General features: G+C 36.2%; 1 protein-coding gene across 4 annotated transcripts in view; it reads left to right on the plus strand.

The window, feature by feature from the left end:
* The first annotated feature begins 21,109 nt into the window (after positions 1–21,109).
* Positions 21,110–25,122, plus strand: part of Cox7b2 (cytochrome c oxidase subunit 7B2) — a 112,165-nt gene continuing 108,152 nt past the window's right edge. For 3 of the 4 annotated variants that reach the window (XM_087908974.1, XM_048415234.3, XM_087908976.1), the window contains exon 1: positions 21,110–21,227. The gene's annotated coding sequence lies outside the window, so the exon portion shown is untranslated. The remainder of the gene's footprint in view (positions 21,228–25,122) is intronic. The other variant, XM_087908975.1, reaches the window with a different exon arrangement.

Here is a 25,122-nt window from a genome sequence, read left to right on the forward strand (position 1 = left end):
AGTAAGATGTCCTTGTCATTAAAACAAGGCAAAACAAAACTCCCTTTCTCATGTATTAGGTATTTTTCCCCCTAAAGGATTATGCCATTTAAAGACGAAAGAATATTGATATTTTTCTAATCATCACTCAGTGAGCTCCTACTCACTGGCCTTTCCTGGACGGAGCTCATAGTCTATCACTGACAGCGCAGGTAGATCATGAAGGTAAGTATTAGAAGTAAGTGACTTAAAACTAAAAATCCGTGCAGAAATTGATGGTGAACTAAATACACAAAGTATAAATAAATGGACTCATTTTAGTAGTATTTCCTTTTTGTCCAGCTTCAGTTTCTCCAATCATGGTGCTAACGTAGATGGTAGGGAAAGGACTCTTGTAACTGTGACTTTGGCGATGAAAGTTTTGACAGATCAAACTTCACAGAGGTGACCATGAACTGAAATTCATAATCTGCAGTTCTTCTAGCCCAACCCACCCAACCAACTCTCACATTTGAAAGTATATTTGCATTTTATCATTGCCTGTAACATGAATGATTTGAAATCTAGGAAGAGTTGGATACAGGGAAGTATAAGTTGTGGGTAGTTACAGGAAGTGGTAGAGATAGATAAGGGAGAATTTTGTGGAAATTGCTGAAAAAATGAGCTTTACTCAGATTAGTGGTGATGGGTTTTAAATCTTACAGGATGGTAAGGAAAGACTAAGGTACTCTGCTCCTGCTTGACTGAAACTCACTGACTGCTGTTGGAACTGTGGGCTGGAGAAGAACCCAGAGCCAATGAAACAGCTGAGTCTTTATCTGTACTTTCCCAATTAATCTTCGGCTTCCATTCCTTTTGTAATTCTTTTGGTTTTACTCTCATTTGGTATGAAATCCTTCCAAGGCGGGATTTCCATTTCCTAGGCATGATAAGTGAGACATAAGGTTTGTAAAGAGGACTAGACTGATTAAAAGACAACATTTCACACATGGGGAGTCAAGTATGCAATTATCAAATAATAAAAAGTAAAACTGATTTTTTTCTCCTACTGCACTGGAGAAGGAACCTAAAGGTTCACCATATGATAGGTGAGCATACCATCATTTCATTATTCAGGAAGGCCTTGACATCTGTCTGAGGTGTTAGGCAAGCCTAAACTTCAGTTCTCCTGCCTCAGCTTCTTGTTTGTTGATTTCATTTTTCTTTTCTGTTTATGTGTGGAGGAATTTTTTCCTTTTGAGTTATAGTGTCTTTGTATAAGGAATTGCTTTGAAATTGCAATCTCCTGACTTAGCCTTTTAAGAACTTGGATTATATGTAGCTCCTGAAATTAATTTTCTTTTCAGTTTAAGAACAGGTAAAACAAGTGTTGATATTTAGATAGGTTTCTTTAAAGCAAGAAGTTTTATCAATGCTGTTCCTTTTATACAAGACTCTGATTTCACAAAACTCTTCCCTTTTGTATGTTTAAATAAACATTTTTAAAATATTACAACTAGCATGAAATTTCTTCCTGTAATAGTTTCTAAATTTATTTTGTATCTTTTCATGTATCAGATTTTTTCAACTATATGCAAATGTGTTTTCAGTTGTATTCATTTAGTTTTGTAACTTGTAATTTCCAACACAATAATGATTTTACTGCCTTCATTGTGTTTTCCCCACAATTTCCTTTTTAATCTTTGTGCTTTTTTCTTTATTGAAGCATAATGTGTCGCCTGAGATTTTCAATCTATTATATTAATAAGATATTTACAGTTTTTTATTTTTGTAAACTGCAGAGAGCTATTCATATTAGCTTTCTCTTTCTTGAAAAACACATTTTTAATCTGATTTTTCATTGTACTTTTTAATGCTTTTGCAACTTTTCAGTTCTTGTTTGTTCTATTAATCACTGAATTAAGCTAACTGTTTACTGAACTACAGTGTGGGAAGTAGTGGGCATGTTAGTCAGATCAGCCTACAGAAACTATTTAAGTCAAAGGCTAGCCCACCTCCCCAAATCTGTTTTAGCTTTTGGCCAGGAGACCATATTTCTCCATTTGTCACGTCTTACTAGTCTGTGTTGTTCATAACTCAAGCTTCTCAATTTACTTGCCCTGTTATTATTAGTGAATATATTTCCCTCTCTCTTCTACCCTCCTCCCTATATTCTAGTATTTTGAGTGCTACCCAGCAGACATTTTTAAAAGTCTCGGATGTAAATTATCAGCATTTCCCCCTGTGCCTGCATCTACTGCCAGTTTGGAATATGTAAATGGAAATTGTTTGAAAAGAGGTTCTATTTTACTTTTGTCTGGACATGTTCTATCATGGCAGCTTCAAACAAAGCAACTTTTAGGACATCTCAGAACCATGATACTCAGTGGAATCTGTACCATGTCCAAGATAGATGCCAGCCAGTTTCCTTTGTTTTGTTAGAACCAATTTCTCCCGACCAGGAAGACACTTCCCACGGTGTGCCATCAATTCTTTACTAATTTGATTAAAGATTTGACTTTGAGTTTTTCTTCTAATTTTCAGTATCTGTGCTTTTAAGAGTTTGTTCTGGGGGAGATGGATTCAAACACGTCTATTACATCATTTCTAATAGAATGACTTTCTGTGGTGTAGCTTTCCACTAGACTTGGGATTGAACTGAGTGTACTTCATTGCTATGGTAACCAGAGTCTGATGATTGCTGCTTTCCACGTATCAGGTACCACTGAAGCTGGGTGTTAAGCTTGAACTGCATCTGTGTTAAATCAATCATACAGCTCCCATGAATACTGGAAAGGACTAGGAGCTGACAGAGAGAACGAGGATCATGGAAACCTATGTGTTTCTGGGAAGTACTTCAGCAAGTATCTTTAGCTTCATGCAGAGAAACCGAGATGCTTTCTTCTGAGACCTCTTTTCAAATCTTTCTTTTCTAGGCTTCACTCTTCAGCATTAGATTTGTATTTTGTGCTGCATTTAGTTCATTGTTTATATTTTACTGTTCTCCAGTTCATCAAATGATTAGTGGAATGAAAATTCTTTTAATCAAGAGGACAAAATGTTTTTTAAAAAATAACCAATGTAAAGGAGATTTAGAAATATCTGTACTTTCGTTATAGGATGCTTTTCCTACTACCAGTTTCTTCCTTTGAAATAGAGAGGAGGGGCTGAGAAGAAGGCTCAGCAGGTAAAAGAATTTGCTATGTAATGATGATGACCAGACTTCAGATCCCAGCATTAACATAACAAAAGCCAGTCTTGGTCTAATGTATGCTCATAACCCAGGCAACGGAAGTAGTGGAGTAAGGAGCAAGGAGGATCACTGTAGCTTGCCGGCCCCAGCCTAGTTTCAGCTTCATTGGGAGATCCTTTCTCAAGAGAAGAAGGCAGACAGTGATAATACTGAACACCAGACGTCCTGCAAGACAATAAATATATGTCAACAAAATTCTAGGTGGCATCAAGAAATGATGTAAATTTGTTTGTACCTATAAATTTTTCTTGTGCATTACATACTTTCATATATGAATATTAGAATTAGAATTAGGAAAATGTCAATATCTGCTATGTAATCTGTTTGATGGCAGAAATTTTCTGAATTGGTTTTTTTTTTTTCAATTTTCCATAGGTGTATACTAATGAACTTAATCTTTGGTCAACAAATCTTTTGCTCAGACGTTGTTTGCTAGTTGTGGTCTGGTCTGGATTCTCTCTTTGCCCTATTGCTGATAAAATGTTGGATTGTCACTTTTGCTGATTATTTACATTCTTTCCTAGTATAGGATGCTGTACATAGTACTATACAGTAGTCAGAGCTCTTATTTCTCAAAAGACAGACACATTGTTATTGGCTGATAAGGTAAAGCATTATTTTTATGAGACTTTGAATTGTATAATGACCAAGAATTCAGTTTTCGCGTAAAGCAATATTTGTGCAATATGACACGGAGTGGCTAGAATATGAAACAGGGCTCCAGGGTCCTGCCTCAGCTGGGCTTAAGTTCTGAGACTGGGAAGGGGCATCCACACAAAGAAGTAAGTATCCGACCACCAGATGAGTTTGACATAAATGGCGAGCTCCAAACAGCTTGAAAAGCAAGCATGTTTTACCCACCCTCAGGATTCACCTTCAGATCAAAAAAAAAAAAAATACCCCCAACTTTTACATCAAACAACTTTTTTTTAAAAATATTTATTTATTTATTATGTATACAATATTCTGTCTGTGTGTATGCCTGCAGGCCAGAAGAGGGCACCAGACCTCATTACAGATGGTTGTGAGCCACCATGTGGTTGCTGGGAATTGAACTCAGGACCTTTGGAAGAGCAGGCAATGCTCTTAACCTCTGAGCCATCTCTCCAGCCCCATCAAACAACTTTTAAACCAGAAACAAGGCTCAGCATTTTGTTAGCTTGTCTCAATGTCAAACCAGGCACATCCTGTCCTTACAAAGATGAAAGGTGGTAGACATCAATACATATTTTCAAGTATACAATATCATTCAAAACTTAACAATGCATATTTTCAGAAATAGATGTGATTTGCTATAAATTGCATGCATACAGTTTGTTTCTCCAAATGTTCCTTTGGCCTACAAAAGGGTTCTGCAACCTAAACCTTTCTATAAAGGGCATACTTGTAAAGGAACTCTTTTTTCATCTTAATGCTTCCCTTCCCTCCCAGAGTTAGGAGACTTAGTTAACCTCCCCTGAATTAATTCCTCACTTGTACCCATTAACTTTTATTGCTTCTGATCCTGTCATCACTGAATCAGAAAAGTACCCTGGGTCTGGGGTGACATCTGGTATTTCCAGGCAAGAAACCTGAGAAGCATCAGTTCTCAAAAGAATTTTAGGGAAAAATATTGGAGAAAGAAATGGGGATTCCAGGAATGATTGTATCTGTTCCATGTGTGGCTGACAAAGTGACATTAAAAACCGCGAGAAGAATCATCAATATTATGAGAGAGAAGAGAGCACGAGGCCTGGGTGGCCTCAGTGTATTCTGCACTGTCCCAAAGGCCACTTCTTGTCAAAGGAGAGACTATCTCCCAGAGTCTTCAGTCTTGGATACCTGCTGGACAAGCATTTATATGCTGATCAAAAACCTGGTCGCATGGCTCCCAACAATGGGGGATGAATTTCCCACTGTTTTACTCCTATGATCAAGATGCACCAATAATCATTGACAATCATCCGATGGTGACTCCCTAAAGAGCTTTAAAAAGTAAAGGCTTTGAATCGGCCGTGGCCCATGACCATACTGATGTATATTTTGCTTATCACCATAGATCCTTCGTCTGGCGAAGGACGGCGATGCAGTCGGAGGCCCACATTGGAGCACTGGATTGAGCCCCCCGAGGTCCGGAGGGGGAGCGGAAGGAGGAGGAACATGAAAGACGAAATCAGTACTGCGAGGGATGCTAGCACCCACTGATACAAGGGAACGGATCTGATGAGAGTTTACCAGGGCCAGTCGGACTGGGACTGAACGAGAACGTGATCTAGCCAGATTCTCGGAATTTGGCCAGATTCTCTGACTGTGACTGGCCCGGGGTCTTTCTGAAAAGCCATTGACTATGACACTGGGACCTGTTTCCTCTGCATATGCTGGATTTTGGGGATCCAGTCTGTTTGGTCGCTCGCCTTCCTGGACCTGGAGGGAGGGGGAGGGAGCTGGAGCTTCCCACAGGGCAGGAAACCCTGACTGCCCTGGGGGACGGAGGGGAAGGAGCGGGGGAGTGGGGGGAGTGGGAGGGTGTTTGGAGGGGGAGCGGAAATGGAAACTTTTATAATTTAATAAAATTTATTAAAAAAAAAAGTAAAGGCTTTATTTCTGTTTTTCAATTGCTCTGTGGCAGAAAGCTAGGGAAAAAAATGTAATTCTCTTCCACCTGTGTGGGTATAATTTTTTAATTGTTCAATTAAACTGTAATTAAGAATATTTTTATATTGAAGTGAAGAAAAACAATATGTGATAGTATATCATAAGAACGAAGTTTATTGTTCTTTAAGTTTTCGTATTGTTTTGCTATGAGAATTGAATATATAAATCACAATATTTATAGCAGCACAATTTATGACACTTGGTGGTTGGATTTTACAGAGAATGCCACTTCCCTATAAAAATGCAGTTCGAACTTTGAGCCATCCTATGTTACCCCGTAAATCAGTTGTGTTCTTGGTATAAGTGTTGCTGTGGTGTTTTTGTAGTGCAATGCAGTGTAATCATTTTGTTACTGTGAGTTTCTTACAAGAGAAGGGATATTATCATGTGTTAATTTTTTAAATGTTTGATAGAAATGGCTTTTATATGTCATATCCTTAAGCAACTAGTTTCTCAAAGATAAACTTATTACTTATTATGAAAATCTCTTTTGTATCCTAAAACAGAATTTAGACCTGCTGATATGCTCCTAATGGTAGATACGTACTGATAATTACTTTGATGACAAAACTGTGGAGAACACGAAAAGTAAAATTTTCCTTCCATAAAAATAACTCAGGCATCAATATCACACTGAAAATGTGTCTCTTAAAGCAATAGTAAGGATATAAATTCAGTCAATGTCATCACAGATATTTATATTTTAAGATAAATGGAAGAAACTAAACTCCAAAATCATTAAAATATAAAACATTGTATTCTAAATCATTTTTCTATTTAATTTAAAACATTAAATGTATACCTTGGAGATTTTTTATCTTAACAATTTAGTATGTATATGACTTTTCTTCTACTAAATTTGTTATAGTCTTATGTCTGATACTGGCCTGTAATTGCCTACATGATCAATAATATCTAGTAGATTTCAGATCTGACAAGTTTTAACTGTTGGAAATATGGCAAGAAAAAAGAATCTTGTATATCATCATAGAACCTACATCCGGCAATGGATGGAGATAGAGACAGAGACCCACATTGGAGCACTGGACTGAGCTCCCAAGGTCCAAATGAGGAGCAGAAGGAGAGAGAACATGAGCAAGGAAGTCAGGACCATGAGGGGTGTGCCCACCCACTGAGACGGTGGGGCTGATCAAATGGGAGCCACTAAGGCCAGCTGGACTGGGACTGATGGAGCATTTGACCAAACCCAACTCTCTGAATGTGGCTGTCAATGAGAGCTGACTGAGAAGCCAAGGACAATGACACTGAGTTTTGGTTCTACTGAATGGACTGGCTTTGTGGGAGCCTGGTTTGTTTGGATGTTCACCTTCCTAGACCTGCATGGAAGGGGAAGGGCCTTGGACTTCCCATGGGGCAGGGAAACCTGGCTAGTCTTAGGACTGGAGAGGGAGGGGAGGGGGAGTGAGGGGAGTGGGAGGGAAATGGGAGGGGGGAAGAGGTGGAAATTTTTAATAAATAAATAAATAAATAAGTAGAATTTCCCTTTGACTTCCACATATGGACCTTGAAGCAAATATGTCCATATACACAAATAGCCTATTATTATTATTTATTGTTGTTATTATTATTGTTGAAATAAATAGTAACACACAAAAAATTCTGGCTATTTCTGTTCATAGTTAATCATATTTCTTGAATCTATTTTATTTCTTGTGTTGGTGATACCATCATAAAAGTAGAATCATGTGTGACTTAGAAATATTGATTGAATAATTTAAAAAGAAAATATAAAACCAAAAAAAAAACCCCACATAGTGCCAAATGTTGAGAGTACGTTCCATGGGCACCAAACATAGAATCATTGATAGTACTGGTATTCTCCAGGAGGAAAAACTATAATACAGAATATAGGATAGACAGATCTCTCTTTACTATACACCAGAGCTTACATTGGTGAAAGAAGTATGGTATAATAGGATGGAAACAGAGTGCCTTGTCAAAGTCTGCTCTTTACAGAGAGATTGAGAGATTGGACACTCTTATAGAAGAGGAATCTATATAAAAACATATCTCAAAGTCATGGAAGAATTGTCTGGGTTTGAAGATTGTGTCCTTAAAGTGGTGTGCCTGTATCTATCATTGTTTAACTTTGTGACCACAAGTAGCTGCCAGATGACATAAATGCTGCGAGAGCAGGATGTGTCTGACTCAGTGTTTAGTAAAGCCTGCAAAAATACTGAACTCTGCATCTAGAATAAAGCTATGTAGGGGATGAGAAGATGTATTTGGAGAAGTATAAAGGGGAGCAATGGAGGCTTTCACAATATATTTCTTAAATTGTGAAGTATTTGTTAAAGTCAAAACCAGAAGCCAATAAAAAAATCTATTATATCTACTCTGAAATTAAAAAGTAAACAATTTCTTATTCTTTGGTTTTGATTGCTATTGTGATGTGTTCTCTTTCTCTTTTTGCGGCGGGGCATGGTCAATCAATAATTAACCAGGCCAACTCAATACAAAAAGATTTAGCTTTTAATAAAAGGGGAAAAACTTACACGACCAGAGATCCCATGAACACCAGGTGAGCAGGGAACCAAAGAGAGGAAGTGGCAAGGCATTTTGATCTTTTATTTGTTTTATGTGGCCTCAGAGGGACACACTTTAAACAGAATGTGATTGACTGAGATTCCCCATCATCTCCCCCTTTGTCTAAACAAGATTGAACTAAGCCCAATACAACTATATACAGTAGGAACAGATACCAAATATAAAATTACAAACAACAAACAGTATTAAGCAAGAAACATATAACAAAAGTTTTACTAAACATTCTATTTCAAGGAGTCTAAATAACGTAGAGGGTAACTACAATTATCTAATCTTTAACTCCATCAATGATCTGAGAAGGGAAATAATTTTACTTAAGCAGCCAGGAAGTACAAGCAAGAAACTTCCGAAATGTGCAACAAATGAAAGAGACAACTGATTACCTGGGCAATCACCCAGAGTCTCGTTTGCAATGTTGAGTCAACCAATTTTGGCTAAGGCCTAACCTAACTGACATGCCATTTTCAAAGGCAAGGAACCTTTTAGAACTCTCTTATCCTGTCTTGACAAGATAAGACAATCCTGTTTTACATTTACAGATATTCTGTAATTCTGTCAGTGGTCGAGGTATGGGCTTTTTCTTTGCCAAAAGGCCAGTTCTGCCAAGAAGAAGACAAGCTCCAAGTGGAGTGTCTTTGGTGCTCAACATTCTCTAGGGAGTAGAGTGGTGATGCCAGGAGTGATTGTGTCCTGTTAGCACGAAATTTTAGGTTAAATTAAAGGCCATTTTTCACAGCTCTTTGAAGAAGTTGAAGATTATATTATCTATACTAAGTGTAATCTCTATGTATCTAAAGAAACTGATTAGCCTAAATATAAATATGACAAACATATATGACTATTGATTTATAATTCTCGATATCTATCTAACTTGAAGACTAAGAGAATAAACAACTGTGCAATAAATGAGGACAATGACCTCCAAATGTAAACAATGTATATCATTATATAAACAATATATAAAAATCTTAATCAGAGGTAGAAATGTACACTGCAATATGATAAATGTATGTATATATATCAATACAAATAGAGGTAGAAGCATACAATATTCGATACATCAATGTACAAGAATCAACACCAATACAATTTTCTAAAAACAATAACTCACAAATACCAATATATTATTATCCCATCACCAATTAATTCCTCTTTTTTATAATAATAATAAAAAAAACATCCCTGAGCCTATAAAATACCTCCCGCATCCCCTCATCCCTATATCAATTATAACCAACCCCTAAATGATGTCCCTAAACCTGAGGGCAGTGGCAAGGCACTTCAATCTTTTATTTGTTTTATGTGGCCTCAGGGGGACAAATCTTAAGCAGAATGTGATTGGCTGAGATTCCCCATCATCTTTTCGTGTGTGTGTGTGTGTGTGTTTATTACTGACTGGCTTAAACCAAGGGAAAGATTCAAAATGACTAAATAAAGTGATCAACCAATAATTTAAACTTAACCCTGAAGGACATAGTCAATTTCTGAGACTTGAATAATATTAATTTTTAATTGCATAAAATTATGATTTTTAATATTTATTATTAATTATTGTGTGGCCTGAACCACTTGGAACAACACATCTACTTTTTATAACATCTAATAATGGTATATAAATGTTTTGGATGCAATGAACTGATACAATTATTTCTTAAAGAAAAAAATCACTCAAAAATTTTTTATTTTACATTTTAAGCAAGATAATGTAAATGGGAAGAATATATGCCATATGCTGTCTATAATACACACACACACACACACACACAGTTTTCTATGTACAAATAGAAATTCATAAAACAAATGCTTGGTGCGGGAGAATTATCTGTATTCTGTCAATCATGTATTTTAATTAAACTCTGATTGGCCAGGCAGGAAGTATAGGCTGGAAAACCAGACAGGAAGTAGAGGTGATGCAATGAGAACAGGAGAATTCTGGGAAGCAGGGAGGTTCCTCTGCCATTCCTGCCCAGATCACCGAAGAGGCAACATGTGAGCTGCCATGCTGAGAAAGGTACTGAGCCGTGTGGCTAACGTAGATAACAATAACGGATTAATATAAGTTACAAGGACTAATAAGTAGCCAGAGCTAAGGGCCAATCAGTTTATAACCTAATGTAGACTCTGTTATTTTCTTTGGGATATGCCAGCTGTGGGGTACCGGGCAGGAACAGATAACCCAACAAGTCGACCCTCACACTACATCTGCTTACATCAGCAGCATCATTGCTTTGTACACTTGAATGCCAATATATAAACCCTTCAGTATTTATTATATTAAGTAGTTCTGTGTGGTATTTTACCCTAGTAAGATAATTTTACTTAGAGCTTTCATACTTAAAATGCATGTCCATTTTATTAAATGATTTATACCTAAACAAGTGTTTAGTTTCTGAGGAAATAGTGTTTATAAAACACTGTTTCCAATGGACGTGAATACCCCTTAGAAAATGCCTCCTCCTTATTTTTATGTTTATAGTAGAAAAGCACAGGTAATCACTGGAGAAATAGCTTCTAGGTGAAATCAATTTGTTGCTCTTGCAAAGGACCAGAGCTCAATTTTGGTTTGTTTATTTGTTTGTCTTGAGACAGGGTTTTTCTATGTAACAGGCTGTCGTGTAACTTGCTTTGTAGACCAGGCTGGTGTCGAACTCACAGAGTCCCACCTCCCTCTTGAGTGCTGGAATTAAATGTGTGTGCCACCACTGCCCAGCTAGAGTTCAATACTTAGCAACTGTGTGGTTTGGACAACTCACAACTGCCTGGATCTCTAATTCTATGGCAGTAGTTCTCAATTTGTGGATCATGGCCCCTTTGAGAATCACATATCTGATATCTTGCACACCAGATATTTACATTACATTTCATAACAGGCCAGGTGGTGGTGGCCATACCTTTAATCCCAGCATTTGGGAGGCAGTGCAGGTGAATCTCTGTGAGTTTGAGGCCAGCCTGGTCTACAAGAGTTAATTCCAGGACAGACTCCAAAGCTACAGAGAAACCCGGTCTTGAAAAACCAAAAAAACAAAAAACAAAAACAAAACCAAAAACAAACAAACAAACAAAAAAACAAAAACAAAAAACTTAAAAAAGTAGTAGAATTACAATTATGGAATAGCAATGAAATAATTTTATAATTGGAATCACCACAACTTGAGGAACTGTATTAATGGGTCGCAGCATTAGCACACATCAAGAACCACAGCGCTAAGGTATCTGATCCTTTTGTAGGCATCTACATGCACAAATTCATACATGCACTTAAACGTACATATATATATTCACAAATATAAATAGGTAAGTAAGTAAATGATAATACAGTATTTGGAAACCAAAAATTTACATTCTTCCCCATCCACATATTCAAGCATAAATAGAAATGTGAGAATACATTTATAGAAGACATATTAGGATAATGACCATTTCATTGCTTAAATTACACTATGTGCATATTTATTTTAATCTTCCATAGTTTCTCAGCTGTGTGGAATAGTTTATACACAGTTCATGCTTAGAGCAGTATAACTGTCAAAGGTCAATCTTACTCCTGACTAATTGGATGCTTAAGTTTATTGCCTGTCTCTTGGTTCGGAACATAAGCCCTGGGTGGTTTGGTAATTGTGAATGTATTTACAATGTTACTTATTCTTCATTTTTATCCCTTGTATTTCTCAAAATTAATATCTCACAGAAGAAAAGTTGCACTGACTTCTTGATATTAAATTATGGCATATTTTACTGGTGTCAAATACACATCTCACCTTATGAATCCTTAAATGTTGTCCCTTTCATCATATTCTGGTGAGTGTAAAATAATGTAAAGTAATGTGACCCATTTAATAAATTGCATTCATTTTGGCATTCTAGGCAAACAAATTTATGAATTTGTATCATTAGTGCTCAGATAAAAGCTAATCATCTGTACTCTTTACTAAGTAAGTCTTGCAGGAGTATTTTACCTAATAATAGTATTGTCAAAAGTCCCATAAGCATGTTTCAGTTGAAAAACCAGGATGAAAGATGCATAATCTTAAGGAAAGAATGTATCTATTGGCATGCTACATCAACATTTTGAAAGTGCTTCTTATTTATGTTCTCTATTTTGCCCACTGCCCCCTTAATTTAAACAAAGACTAAACAAAGATTGTATGACGCTAAAATTATTTCCTTCTTAGTCTGTGGTTTTACTGTCACAGAGGAAAATAATATTTAAAAAAAATATGTGTTTCTTCTGCTTGTAAAATGGAAAAGGTTATTACATTCTATTTTTGTGTATTTTCAAATGTATACTTTTAAAACCACTCACTATATTGTATAATAGATAATGCTTCTCCCTAAATGATAAAAGTGCATTCTTTAATCATAAATAAGAATAGTTTTAATGTTTCTTCCAGTCCAAAAGAAAAAAAAAAGGCAACTGTGAGGCGGAAAAGCTATTACCCTTTATTTTGGAAAAGATTGAATTGTGAATAGAATTATGCCTCCTGGTCACTCTAAGAATAAACTATACATAGAATTGAAAATGCCCTTTAGGGACTGTACTAACTGAATTATTCAAATACCTCCCTCAAAGAACAGACCTAAAATGCTAGCGTTCGTCATAAAAGTTGAGTGATATGTAATCTATTTTCCATTACACAATTCCTTCCTGCATTTCTGCTCAAGAGTTGACCTTCTTACAGCCTTCTTGATCTCATTGTTCTCGACTCACCCATTCTACAGAATGATGTCAGACTATATTTAAAGTACTTTTCTGCTCATTTCACACTTGCCTTAGAATTGCTGGCAGTTCTCCATCAAATGAGATAAAACATGAATCACTCACGGTGACATTCAGGGACAACACAATCCATCTCGAAATCATTTGATCATCTTTGAACTATCACTTCATGTATTCAATGATTTACCCATCTATGCTACATGAAATTTCTCTAAGTGCAACCTTACTTTAGTGACTTGTCAAGAAAAATGCTTTGCCTGGATTGCTTCTCTCCTTCTCTACTGTTGCTGGAAGCTTCTTGGATATCTTCAGAATCTCCACTTGCTGAGAATATATGTGATTATATCTAGGGAAGTTAAGTTCGAATTTTTTTCTGGTCATATATTCTTGTGAGAACTTTCATGATTGTTACTATATTTTCTTCTAAAATTCATAAAGTTCTATATTTCAATGAATGATGAGTAGACATTTTCTTCAACATCACATCTTCATTTCAGAGATTTAATAAGATTAATATCAATACACCAATTTGTCTGATGCCAAAAAGGATTTCAGCATAGTGACCGTTTGAGTTGAATAATCAGAATTTGAGGTGACTTGATTGCTAAATGTGACAAATAACTTCAACAGAATCAAATCACAAATATTTTAATAATTTTCCAGGGTCTGTAACCAAAGTATTTAAAAGTTTTAATTAATAGACTCACCAATATCATCCAGCATGTTTTAGCAGTAAAGTTTTGATGAAATTTTTGATAAAATCTAAAACTGGTCTGTGTTATGTAAGCATTATTATTCATTTTATAGATACATTTTAAGGATTATACTTAATTATATAAAAGAAACAAAAAAGTCCAATTTTATATTTCCAATTTGAAACTGTATACTATGTCTAATCAATATTTATGTTTTGCCTTAAAAATTTATAACTTATCTATAATCCTAGTTATAGGATTTATTTGAAATTTTGGCAGATATTGAAATGTGCATAATAAAAACTGAGGTATGATGCATGATTAATAAAAACTCAGAGAGGGAAGTTGGGATTCAACCTGAAAATCTGAAGAACAAAGCAGCCAGTCACTGGCTCTTACCCTACCTCAGTCCAAATTGGTGATCCTGTCTTCAGGAATCTCAGAATGAGACTGTGTCTGAGGTCTATCTCCTCCTATTTTATAATCCTGTTTAGGGCTGGGATTAAAGGTGTGCACCACTGGGATTAAAGGCATGTGGTGGCTGGTTTCTATGGCAACTACTGAGGCTACTGGGATTACCACTGCCTGGTCTGTAAGGCTGACCAGTGGGGCTGTTTTGCTCTCTGATCTTCAGGCAAGCTTTATTTATTAAAATACAAATGAAATTCCACTACAAATGCAAGCACTTACGGCTTTGAGATGATAAATAATATACATTCGCCATTTTTGACTGTTTTATTTACCTGTCCCTTGGTGAGAAGATTCAGAAAATAAAATAAATTTATTCCATATTAGCATCTTGGGGAAGATTCCAGTCCTTAATACCATGCAAGAATTTACATTTGTCAGGTAAATGTGCTGATAAACTTGCAAACCTGTAACATTAATCATGCATTGACTTAGAAGCATTCTGCACTTGGATAATATAAATAATTTTGAAATAAAATTTGATGAGTAGTTACATGTGTAGACAATTGTTATAGTGCTCTTGAGGACTTCATTAAATTATTGTTGATTGTGATAATTTTATTTGGTGGTGCTAGATTAATAGGTATAAATATAAAACTCAATCATCCACTTAACCTATTTGATATCTGATTGGTAAGAAATAATTTTCTGAGAATATAAGTGGAGCTTTTACTATTGTATAAAAAGAACTTAAAAGACAATAATTGATTGTGTGGAAACAAAAATAAAGGACAAATCCACTCTGAGGTTAAAAGGCATAAAAAGCAAAAGTAACATTTTAATTTTCCATCATGATGTGTTGCATTTCATGTATTAGCATGCTTTCCTTTGGATGATTTCCTAACAACTCTTGGTTATGAATATTTCAAGAGCAGAATAAAAGCAAATTTTGTATTTTATTTTACTTTCAATCTCCCAACATTGTGGTTTCAGACACCACTGTCTATGTTTATAATATGGTATGGGGATGCAGTGGTAGACCTGTGACTCATTTTAATCGGAACATTTTGAGTTTCTCTATTGAGAGAAATGACAAATCTGAGCCATGTAAGCAACTGATCATACACATGTGATGTCAATGTTAGATATTACTGCTTGCACATAATTGTATTTGAACATTTCTGATATATAATCACATGATTTCAAATCAAGTGGTTTTTATATTAATAATACCAATTTTAATTTCAGATATTTACAATGCATTCATGTTATGTATATACACACAAGTATATCCAATAAGTTGACTCAAGTTAGCATAAATTATTAGTAAAACATACTAAGAAACAAACATAATATTGTGAGTATTATCATTTGGCTTTGTAAGACAGCAATGTAGTTGCTGTAAAGAGGTAGATTGTTATATTGCTGATCCAGGGCTTGAGATTCATTATACTTATCATTGTGTGTCTTTTGGTATATCCTTTAATCTTGCTCCTGCTTGATCCTTCTATCAATAAAAAAAATGGTTATCACTCAAGCAATTTTGATGTTTACTGTGTAACTTTCTAGGAGTTTGCGTGTCAAGGGATGTGCACAAAGACGTGCTCAGTAAATATTGACCCTTATTCTGTGTATCTTCTGCCATTTAATAAACTTCCCTGCAATTAAACATTTTGAACAGAATAGTATTTTCATCATTGATCTATAGCTCATGTGGAAGGTTTGCATTTCTCATGACATTGCATCTCAAAAATCAGTCTTCTTCCTTGGCAGCTGCCCCTTCCCTCCCCCAAGTAAGGGCAAACTTTTGATTGAAAGATAAGCAATAGATATAGTTAGAATTTAGTGACTAGCACATACATGGGCACTAACTTCTGCTGTTTTCTGTTGGTGAAATTCATTCAAAGAAAAGAGATATAGATCCCACCTCAATGGAATGAAAATCAAAGGATCATGGATATCTTTAATCACTATATTCACAATTCAGCAGCCCATGTATTGAATGCTGCATTTTCACATCTTTTTGGCAGTTGAAATATGTCTATAGAGTTTAGATTCTATTGCTTTATATTTTACTCCAAGGTATTAAAATGATCTTTGTATAGTTAACATTATAGTCAGTACAGAATTAAAGCCTCAGAAACATATCCCAGATTATTGCTCCCTTTTGTTTGATGTACACATTGTTGACTGGCAATAAGTATTCAAAACCACAGGACAATGTGCAAAAGAAGCAGCAAAATAGTTGAGTTTCTTCTTCTTGTTTTTGTTTCTTGGTTTTTGTTGTTGTTTTGGAAGATGATACTGGAAGACAAAAATATTCTAGCATAATGGAATGAAAGGTGCTTTTAAATTCAGAATTTTTTTCTTCAAACTGGAATCTACACATATTTTCTTTTTCTTTTCCTTTGTGTTTTTGAGACAGAGCATCACTATGCATCTCTGGCTAGCCTGTTGCTATGTAGACCTAGGTAGCTGTGGCAATATTTGCCATATACCTTTAGAGTACTGTTTTTATATGTGTGTGCCACCATCCCTGGCTGACCATGTAGATTTCTTTTCTTTCTTTTTTTTCCTGGTTCTTAAATCTCTATTGATAAAATAGAACAAAAGAGACTTAGCTAAAAACAACAAGATTTTATGAAGAATGTGACCAATCGAACATTCACTTTCTTATAAATTCCAATATTTAAAATCAAATATCCACTTGAGATTGCTTTCATTTGTAGTGGCATTTCAATTTTATTTTCTTTTTTTATTACTTTATAAATAATACCATTGAAAATTTCCACTTCCTCACCTCCTCCCACTTCCCTCCAGCTCCTTCCCTCCCTTTCTCCCTCCAGTTCTAAGAGAGGACAGGGTAACCTGCCCTGTGGGAAGTCCAAGGCCCTCCCTGCTCCATCCAGGCTTAGGAAGATATGCATCCAAATAGAATAGGATTCCAAAAAGCAGTAATGCAGTAGAGAGAAGTCCCAGTGCTATTATCATTGACTTCTCAGTCTGCCCCATATTTCGCATATTTTCCCCTTTCTCCTCTTCCCCCTTTGAGACAGAGTCTTACTTTGTACCCCAGCTCAGGCTCATCTCAATCTCACTGAATAGCCCCAGCTTGGGAAAAACTTGGGGGCAATCCTTCTACCTTAGCCTCCTGAGTGCTGGGGTTACAGTTATGAGCCACCTCATCCTACAGAACTGTGTGTGATTACCTTGTACTAGGAATCAATCCCAGTGACTTATAACAGTAGGAAAACACTCTAGTCTTCAATTGTGTCCCTAATCTTCATCATCTGAATAGATGTTGGAAGACCTTAATCTTGCTTTTTGGGTTGCTAGCAGCTTTGAGTATCCTCCTCCTCCTTCTTTTCTTACTAAACCAATACACAAAAAACTATGGAACTCTGCATATTAATGGTTTACACATAATTTTGTTCAATTTATGGGAGGAAAACTGAAGACTATCTTCAAGTGCATTGTAAATAATAGAAAGTTTTTAAATATGTTTGAAGAGAAGTACTCTGAATAGAAGCAAATTATGAGCATAGAGGGATAAAATTTACATACTTTAGAGAGCAAAATTTCATTTACAATGAAAATTAGATTGACGATGTAAATAAGTTCACATATATCAACCATAAAGTACACATTTTGTGATGGTTAACACTACACTTAAAGTTTAGACTTACTATTCTTAAGAGACCATAAAGCAGAAAAAAATGCCTTTAGTATGTAAGCCCCTAACTAATAGAGGCTGTACCCTAGTTGCCCACTCCCCCCTTTGTTCTGGTGTTGAAGACTGTTCTCAGATTGACTGATCTTGTAAAATTTGCTATTCTAACAAGATAATAGGTCATAAGACTAACTGCTATTTCTGTGATTGTAAACAAACTCGTTTGCTGTGCTTATAAAGATGACTAGGACAACCATAAGACACATGTGTTAAACTTAGACATTGCCAACAGGTAGGCAATATCTATGTAATCGTGTGAGTTTTGCCTTTAAAATCTTTGGACTAACAATAGCTGAGACCTTACTTATAAAACTCTCTGGTTTGGTCCATTTAAAAAATGCCTTTTTTTTTTTACTAAAATTAAAATTTGAATAAGATAAATGAATTTCTGAATGACACCAGAGCCATAATAATTTAAGAAAATTGGTGTTTTTTTCAGTTATTTTTCCTATTATTGTGATAAAATATTATGGCCACTGCAACTTATAGAAGAAAGCCATTTATTTTGGGCTTACATTTTGTAAGGATTAGAGTTTATAGTTATCAAGACATGGACCATAGCAGCAGGCAGGAATGGGGCTGGAGTAGTATCTGCAAGCTTACATCTTAAAAAAAATATTGAATATAAAATATTTATGGCTAATATGTATGATATATTTGACTTTAAATATGTTTACAATAATTATTATACAACAATTTTACAGTTATGCAAATACTAAAAAGAAACATGAACAAATATAATAGCTACATATTTTATGGTATATTTCTCACAAGGCCAAAGGTAACAATAATTTTCTTGCTAGGAGCATTTATAAAACCATTTATTATGGTTCTGCACACCTACAGTATCAGCATTTGTAAGGCAGAGGCAGGAGAATAAGTGCAATCCTGACTTTAGCCAGTATAGTGAACTTAAGACAAGACATATCTATATGACACCCTTTCTGAAGTTTTAAAAATTATTTATGGCCCACAATTCCTCAAAATTAATAGTTCATTATATTTCCAAACAATTGGACTACTTAGCTGATTAAAAAGATGGAGGAAGGATAGAGATGAGAGCAAGGAAATAGATATCTTGATTGAGGGAGCCATTTTGGGGCTAGCAAGAAACCCGGCTCTAGAGAGATTCCCAGGAATCCACAGGGATGACCCCAGCTAAAACCCTAGGCAATAGAGGAGAGGGTGCCCGAAATGGCTTTGCCCTGTAGTCAGACTGATAAATATCTTAAATATCACTATGGAACCTACATCCAGCAACTGATGGAAACAGAGGCAGAAACCCGCATCAGAGCAGTCCAGTTGAAGAGTGGGAGGAATGAGAATATGAGCAAAGAGCTCAAACCATGCTGGGAACACCCACTGAAAACAGTTTACCTGAGCTGATGGGAACTCACCAACTTCAGATAGAGAGGGAAGGAACACATTTGGGTCCAGACTGATCCCTATGAATGTGGTTGGCAGTTGCTGCATGGCTGGGGTCGTCTGAGGGGCCGCTGGCAGTGGCACCAGGATTTATCCCTATTGCTTGTACTTGCTTTTGGGGAACCAATTCTCTTTGGATGGATAGCTTGTTCAGCTTAGATATAGTAGGGCCTTGAACCCTCCCCAAAGCAATGTGCCTTGCCCTCATTATGGTGGGTGCCCGAGTAGGTGGAGGGAATGGGAGGAGAGGAGGCAGTGGGAACGTGGATTGGTATTTATAATGAAGGAAGATAGTTTATTTTCTTAAAAAAAATTAAAATAAGATAAGTAAAACTCAAAAGAAGTGTCAGTCTCCTTATGACTTTCAGCTTGAACTTTTTAACACTTGCACTTGTCCCCATTGAGGTTTAGGTAATTCATCACTATAGTGCTGTCTTTGCTACCCTGGCCGTGGTTCCCATGGGATTTCTGCTCCAGTAAACAGAGATTCTCTGCATCAGTCTTTCTCTCCAACTTGGTAGACAGCTGTTTGCTGTATGATATCACTGTTCTCAGAGATCTAGGGGTTTTTGATTTATCAATTTATCCAACTTTTTATAAATTGTATTGCCAACTTATAAGCTCCTTGCACATCAAATGGAAACCCCCAAAATTATCTAATAAAAGAGCTTACATTTTAACCTGCAAGTAGGAGCAAGGGAATGCTAATGGGGAATGGAGGAATATGTGGGATTTGAAACCTTAAAGCCCCTCTCGACAAACTTTCTCAAATAAAGGCCTCATCTCCCCCAAGCAGGCCACAGCACAACTCCTAAGGCTTTACAAACAATTTTACCAACTGAGGACCAAGTCTTCAAATCTATTAGCCTATGGGGACCATTATCATCCAAACCATCACTATAAGTAATTTTAAAAATTTCAAAACTCTGGGGTGGTGGGGGTGCAGGTCTTTAATTTCATCATTCAGAGTGGAAAGGCAGGCGAATCTCTGTGAGAATGAGGCCAGCCTGGTCTGCAAGAGTTAGTTCCAGGACACACTTCAAAGCTGCAGAGAAACCCTGTTTCAAAAACGAAAAAAGAAAAAAAAAAGAATTTCAAAAACACAACACATATCAAAATATGCTCTCCAGAAAGTATTAGTGACAATATTTGAGACTTTATAGCTAATATATTAGCTAAAATGCATCGATACATGCCAATAATTGCTAATATTATTTTAAACTAACGAACATAGAAATTTTAAGATTTTCCCCTTAATATTAATATTATTACAGTATTTTAGTCTTTAGAAATAATTTTGTCTGCAAAATCACTGAATTAGTTATACTCTTTATTGGGTTTATCATGTTCTCATCCTCAAATCTTATACCCCTAGAATTTTAAATAATGATTTTGCCACTTTGCCTTTCAAAGGTACCATCTCGATCATAAGATTATTTTATCAACCATTATCAGCATCTTGAAATCAGTGAGGTCAGATAGCTATAAGAAATCTCAATATTCCCCCATAACTGATTGATATAAAAATACAATTGAGAGAAAGGTTCTGGGCATGCTAGAGAATATCATGGCTTGGAAGAGAAGAATGCCAACAAGAGAAGCAATGTGCTTCATATGGGGAATTTGATGCCAGCCTCGTTGGCACTGCCTCTGGATATAATGAGGTCATTTGATTGGTCGGTTTGGAAGGTGCGACTTCGGAGCTGCCACAGGAAGTGCCTCATGGTGTACGCCTCTTCCTGTCCTCGAGGGCGGAGCTGCCACAGGAAGTGCGATATTGACGGTTACTGCGTTCGCCTCAGCGACATTTTCTTCTGGATTGTGCCTGTGGTGTAGCTGGTAAGTCCTGTTTGGGGGTTCAGTTTTAGTTGTAGTTCACAGAGGTCATCTCTACTTGTGAATAACTGGCTGCAGACCGCTGCTGTGAGCTTTCTTGGGTAACTGCTTGGCTTTTTTTCCCAGAGAGAAAAGAGACCCTTTGTGTTGGATCTCTTTCCCCATCCAGCATTTTAGGACATAGAGTGAGGACGGAAGGAAAATTCTCTGTTCCAGAGTCATGACAGTCACTTTTTGTTTGTGGAGACAGTCTGCCTATTTTTTCATTGATAGTCCAGGCTAGCTTCGTCCTCAAAGAGTGACTTCTGAACACTGGTGGAGGCTGGACCTGCTACACCCAGCCCACAGTTTCAACGGGAGGTGGTGCATTAGCCACTCGGTTAGGGGTTGTATTCTGAACAGAGTGATTTGTATACCGAAGAGTGGCTATTATAGAAGCTACAATTCTGTAAAGTCAAGCTTGGGGACCTTGGTCTGGAAAAAGGGACTAGTGAACTTTGAGAGCGCAGCAAGAGCCATCCACTGAGGAGCGACAGACAACCATATTAAATGGGTCCTAAACTTCTTCCCCTTCTGGGCCTGGCCAAGAAATCAGTACCAGTTATTTTTTAAAGTAAGTTTATATGAGACAAAGACATGATGATAAATTTATTTTTGTATGAAAGCATTTTAGAATGCAAAGTTGCTTTTGTTTTTTGTTGTTTGCTACATCAGGAGTATGTCTGAACTACTTGTGTCAACATAAGCAGGTAGTCTAGAAAGTAGACTCATATTCTGCTTTACTTTTCTATTGTTTTGTCTATTATTCAGCCAAAAGAGAATTAGAAAAACCTTAGACATGTAGGACTTGTTTGTATAGGTTTTAAGGTTGCCCCAAGCTCTTAACCTTAAATTGGCTTTGCATTTGATAATTCCGTGTACTCTAACAGTAATTTTGAGTATTGAAATCCATACTTACACTACCACAGGAGGTGCATCAAGATATCAAACTATTAAGCTGATGTTAGTTTTATAAGGACTAAGGAACATTCATGTAAAAAGAATATAATACACGTTAGCAAATTGATGATGAGAATAGCTGGTGAAAATTATTGCAAAACTTTTAACTGGGCAAGCAAGCAAAAAGTGATTTGAATGGTTCTGATGCTGAGTTTTTCATAGGATTTGGGCACACTAAAATAGTTTAAAATATGTTCTTCAGTATTAATGCACATCAATGGAAGAACATTAAGCAATGCATCTGTGAACTAGAGGAACATTGTTTTCTTTAGGGAGAAAATAAAAGTAATGGAGATGACCCAAGAATGAGTTTTGCTCTTGCTATGTAACAATGTTAGGAATGGGTGGTACTCAGTGGCTGTTTGGTTGAAACAGAAGGCTGGTCTCAAATCAGCTCATGTTGGAGGTATTTATATAAAAGAAAATTCTGAAAGTTCTCTAAGGAAACATCAATAATGCTTCCACATATTTTATGATATTTTTTAATTTTAAAAACAAGTTTTTTTTATTGACAATGAAAACCAAAATGTTTCGTTGTAAAATGTTGTTGAATATTATTTTAAGATATGTTGCCTTTGTGCTGTGAAACATTTAATGATGCAACGATAATGTTGTATTTGTTTAACTCTGCGTTACTTTTCCTGCTTAAAACACCTGATTGGCCTAATAAAGGGCTGAACGGCCAATAGAAAGGCAGAAGAAAGTATAGGCGGGGCTGACAGGCAGAGAGAATAAATTGGAGGAAAAATCTGGGAGGAGCAAGAGAACAAGGAGGGGAGGATGCAGGGACTAGATTGTCAGTCACACAACCAGCCTAGAGTAAGAGTGAAATTAAGGTTACAGAAGAAAAGGAAAAAGCCCAGAGGCCAAAGATAGATGGGATAATTTAAGAAAAGCTGGCTAGAAATGAGGCAAACTAAGGTTGGGCATTTATAAGTAAGAATAAATTTTTATGTATGATTTATTTGATATTTATGTATTATTTATTTATTCATGGACTCTGTGAAGAGCCAAAGAGTAAAAACCATCCAACAACAGTAAAATGATTTGTTTATGCCAGTGAAATTTCTATAAATTTCACAAAACAAAAGCAATTTCTGTAAAATCAGAAAGGCCATACGAGGTCACAGGTAGGGTCTGAAGTTAGAAGTGATTAGATTTACCTCTTAAAGAGAGCAAAATGAAGGTTCCCTTGTCCTCATTCTCCCCAGGTTCCATTGTCCTTTGTTTTCTTGATGACAGCCTTTCCAACTAGTGAGTTTTGATTTCAAAGTAGTTTTTATTTTTCTGAGCAATCTTAGTCGTTGTGTCGAGAGTGGAAATTGGTACAGCCACTATCTAAATTAGTGTGGAAGCTGCTCAAAGTTATAAAAATAGAACTCCATATGACCCAGCTAAGATTTATCTTGACATATACCTAAGCAGCCATAAAAAATATTTTGTTATCCATGTTCATTGCTGCTCTTTTCATAATCCAGTGTAAGTAGAATCAGCCTTGATGTCTATCAAAAGATGAATGGAAATGAAAACATGGAACATACAAACAATAGACCTTTATTCAACCATGAAGCAAAATAAAATTATGGCATTTGCCAGAAGATGGATTGAACTGTAAGACATTATATTAAATGAGAAAACCCAGGCTCAGAAAGATAAATAGTGCATGTTCTCTCTCACATGCAGATTCTACCTCGTAACTGTTAAATATGTGTATCCTGTTAGACATTGTCTTAGCCACTCTTCTATTGCTGTGAAGAAACACTATTTCCATATAAGAGAAAACGTTTAAATGGAGGCTTGCTTACAGTTTTAGAGGTTTAGCCATTATCATCATGGCAGGGAACATGGCAACATGCAGGCAGGCCTAGTGCTGGAAAAGTAGTTGAGAATTACATCTTGATCCACAGGCAGAGAGAATGAGTGAGACTGGGCCTAGCAGGGACTTTGGAAGCCTCAAAGTCCTGTCCCAGTAACACACTTCCTCTAACAAGGCCACACCTACTCCAACATGGCCATACCTTCTAAACGTTCTTAAATGATGCTATTCTCTGATGACTAAGCATTTAAATGTGTGAGCGTGTGGGGGCCATTCTTATTCAAATAACCACAGGAGTAAACTGTGCTAAAGACTAGGAAACTAGAAAATGGCCAATCTGATTTTTTTTTTTTTAAAAAAAAGGCTTTAAGAGAGGGGGGAAAGGGGAGTAATAAAACAGAAATGAATGAAAGCATAAGGGGGCATTGGGGGTACTTAAGGTTGAAGGGCACAGAGGTGAGAAACAGGGCAGAAGTGGTGGATGAAGAAAGTAATGTCAGTCAAAACTAAGTTTATATTAAAATGCCATAAAGAAACCTGATCTTTGTAAGCTAATAGAAAGCTAAAAATACAAAAAGAAAGACTAGGAAGAATTGTGAGTATACAAAGTATTAGGTTATTTTCAAGGTATGTTGTTACTATAGAGTATGAATATGAATATATTTTGTGTTTTGATAAATTATTTTCATAGGAGTCAAGATGAGACTTAACTACAAAAGTTAATATAAGAGGCCAGGCTGCAGTATAAGTTAAATGTTAGATGGGCTAGTCATCTAGCAGGAGAAAATATCTTGCAATTATGCATTCCAGTGGGGAGTATTTGATTAGTACTTAGTAAACTCAAAATAAAGCTATTTTATCATTAATAATGGAGCAAACTAGACTATAGAATATAGATAGTATGTTACTAAAAAGTCTAGTTAGAAAAAGGCACAGAAGCAAATACTCATTTCCACCAAAGCGGCATTAATTTGTTGTGTGATTTGTGTGTGATGGGGAAGAAAAGAAATCAATAAGCTAAGCAGTTGAAAACTGCAGCAAATGCTAGGCAAGAGCCTTCCTCCTGAGCCTTCCTACTGAGCT

The sequence above is a fragment of the Myodes glareolus genome, chromosome 8, assembly GCF_982192425.1.
Source record: "Myodes glareolus chromosome 8, mMyoGla1.1, whole genome shotgun sequence".
Classification (NCBI taxonomy): domain Eukaryota; kingdom Metazoa; phylum Chordata; class Mammalia; order Rodentia; family Cricetidae; genus Myodes; species Myodes glareolus.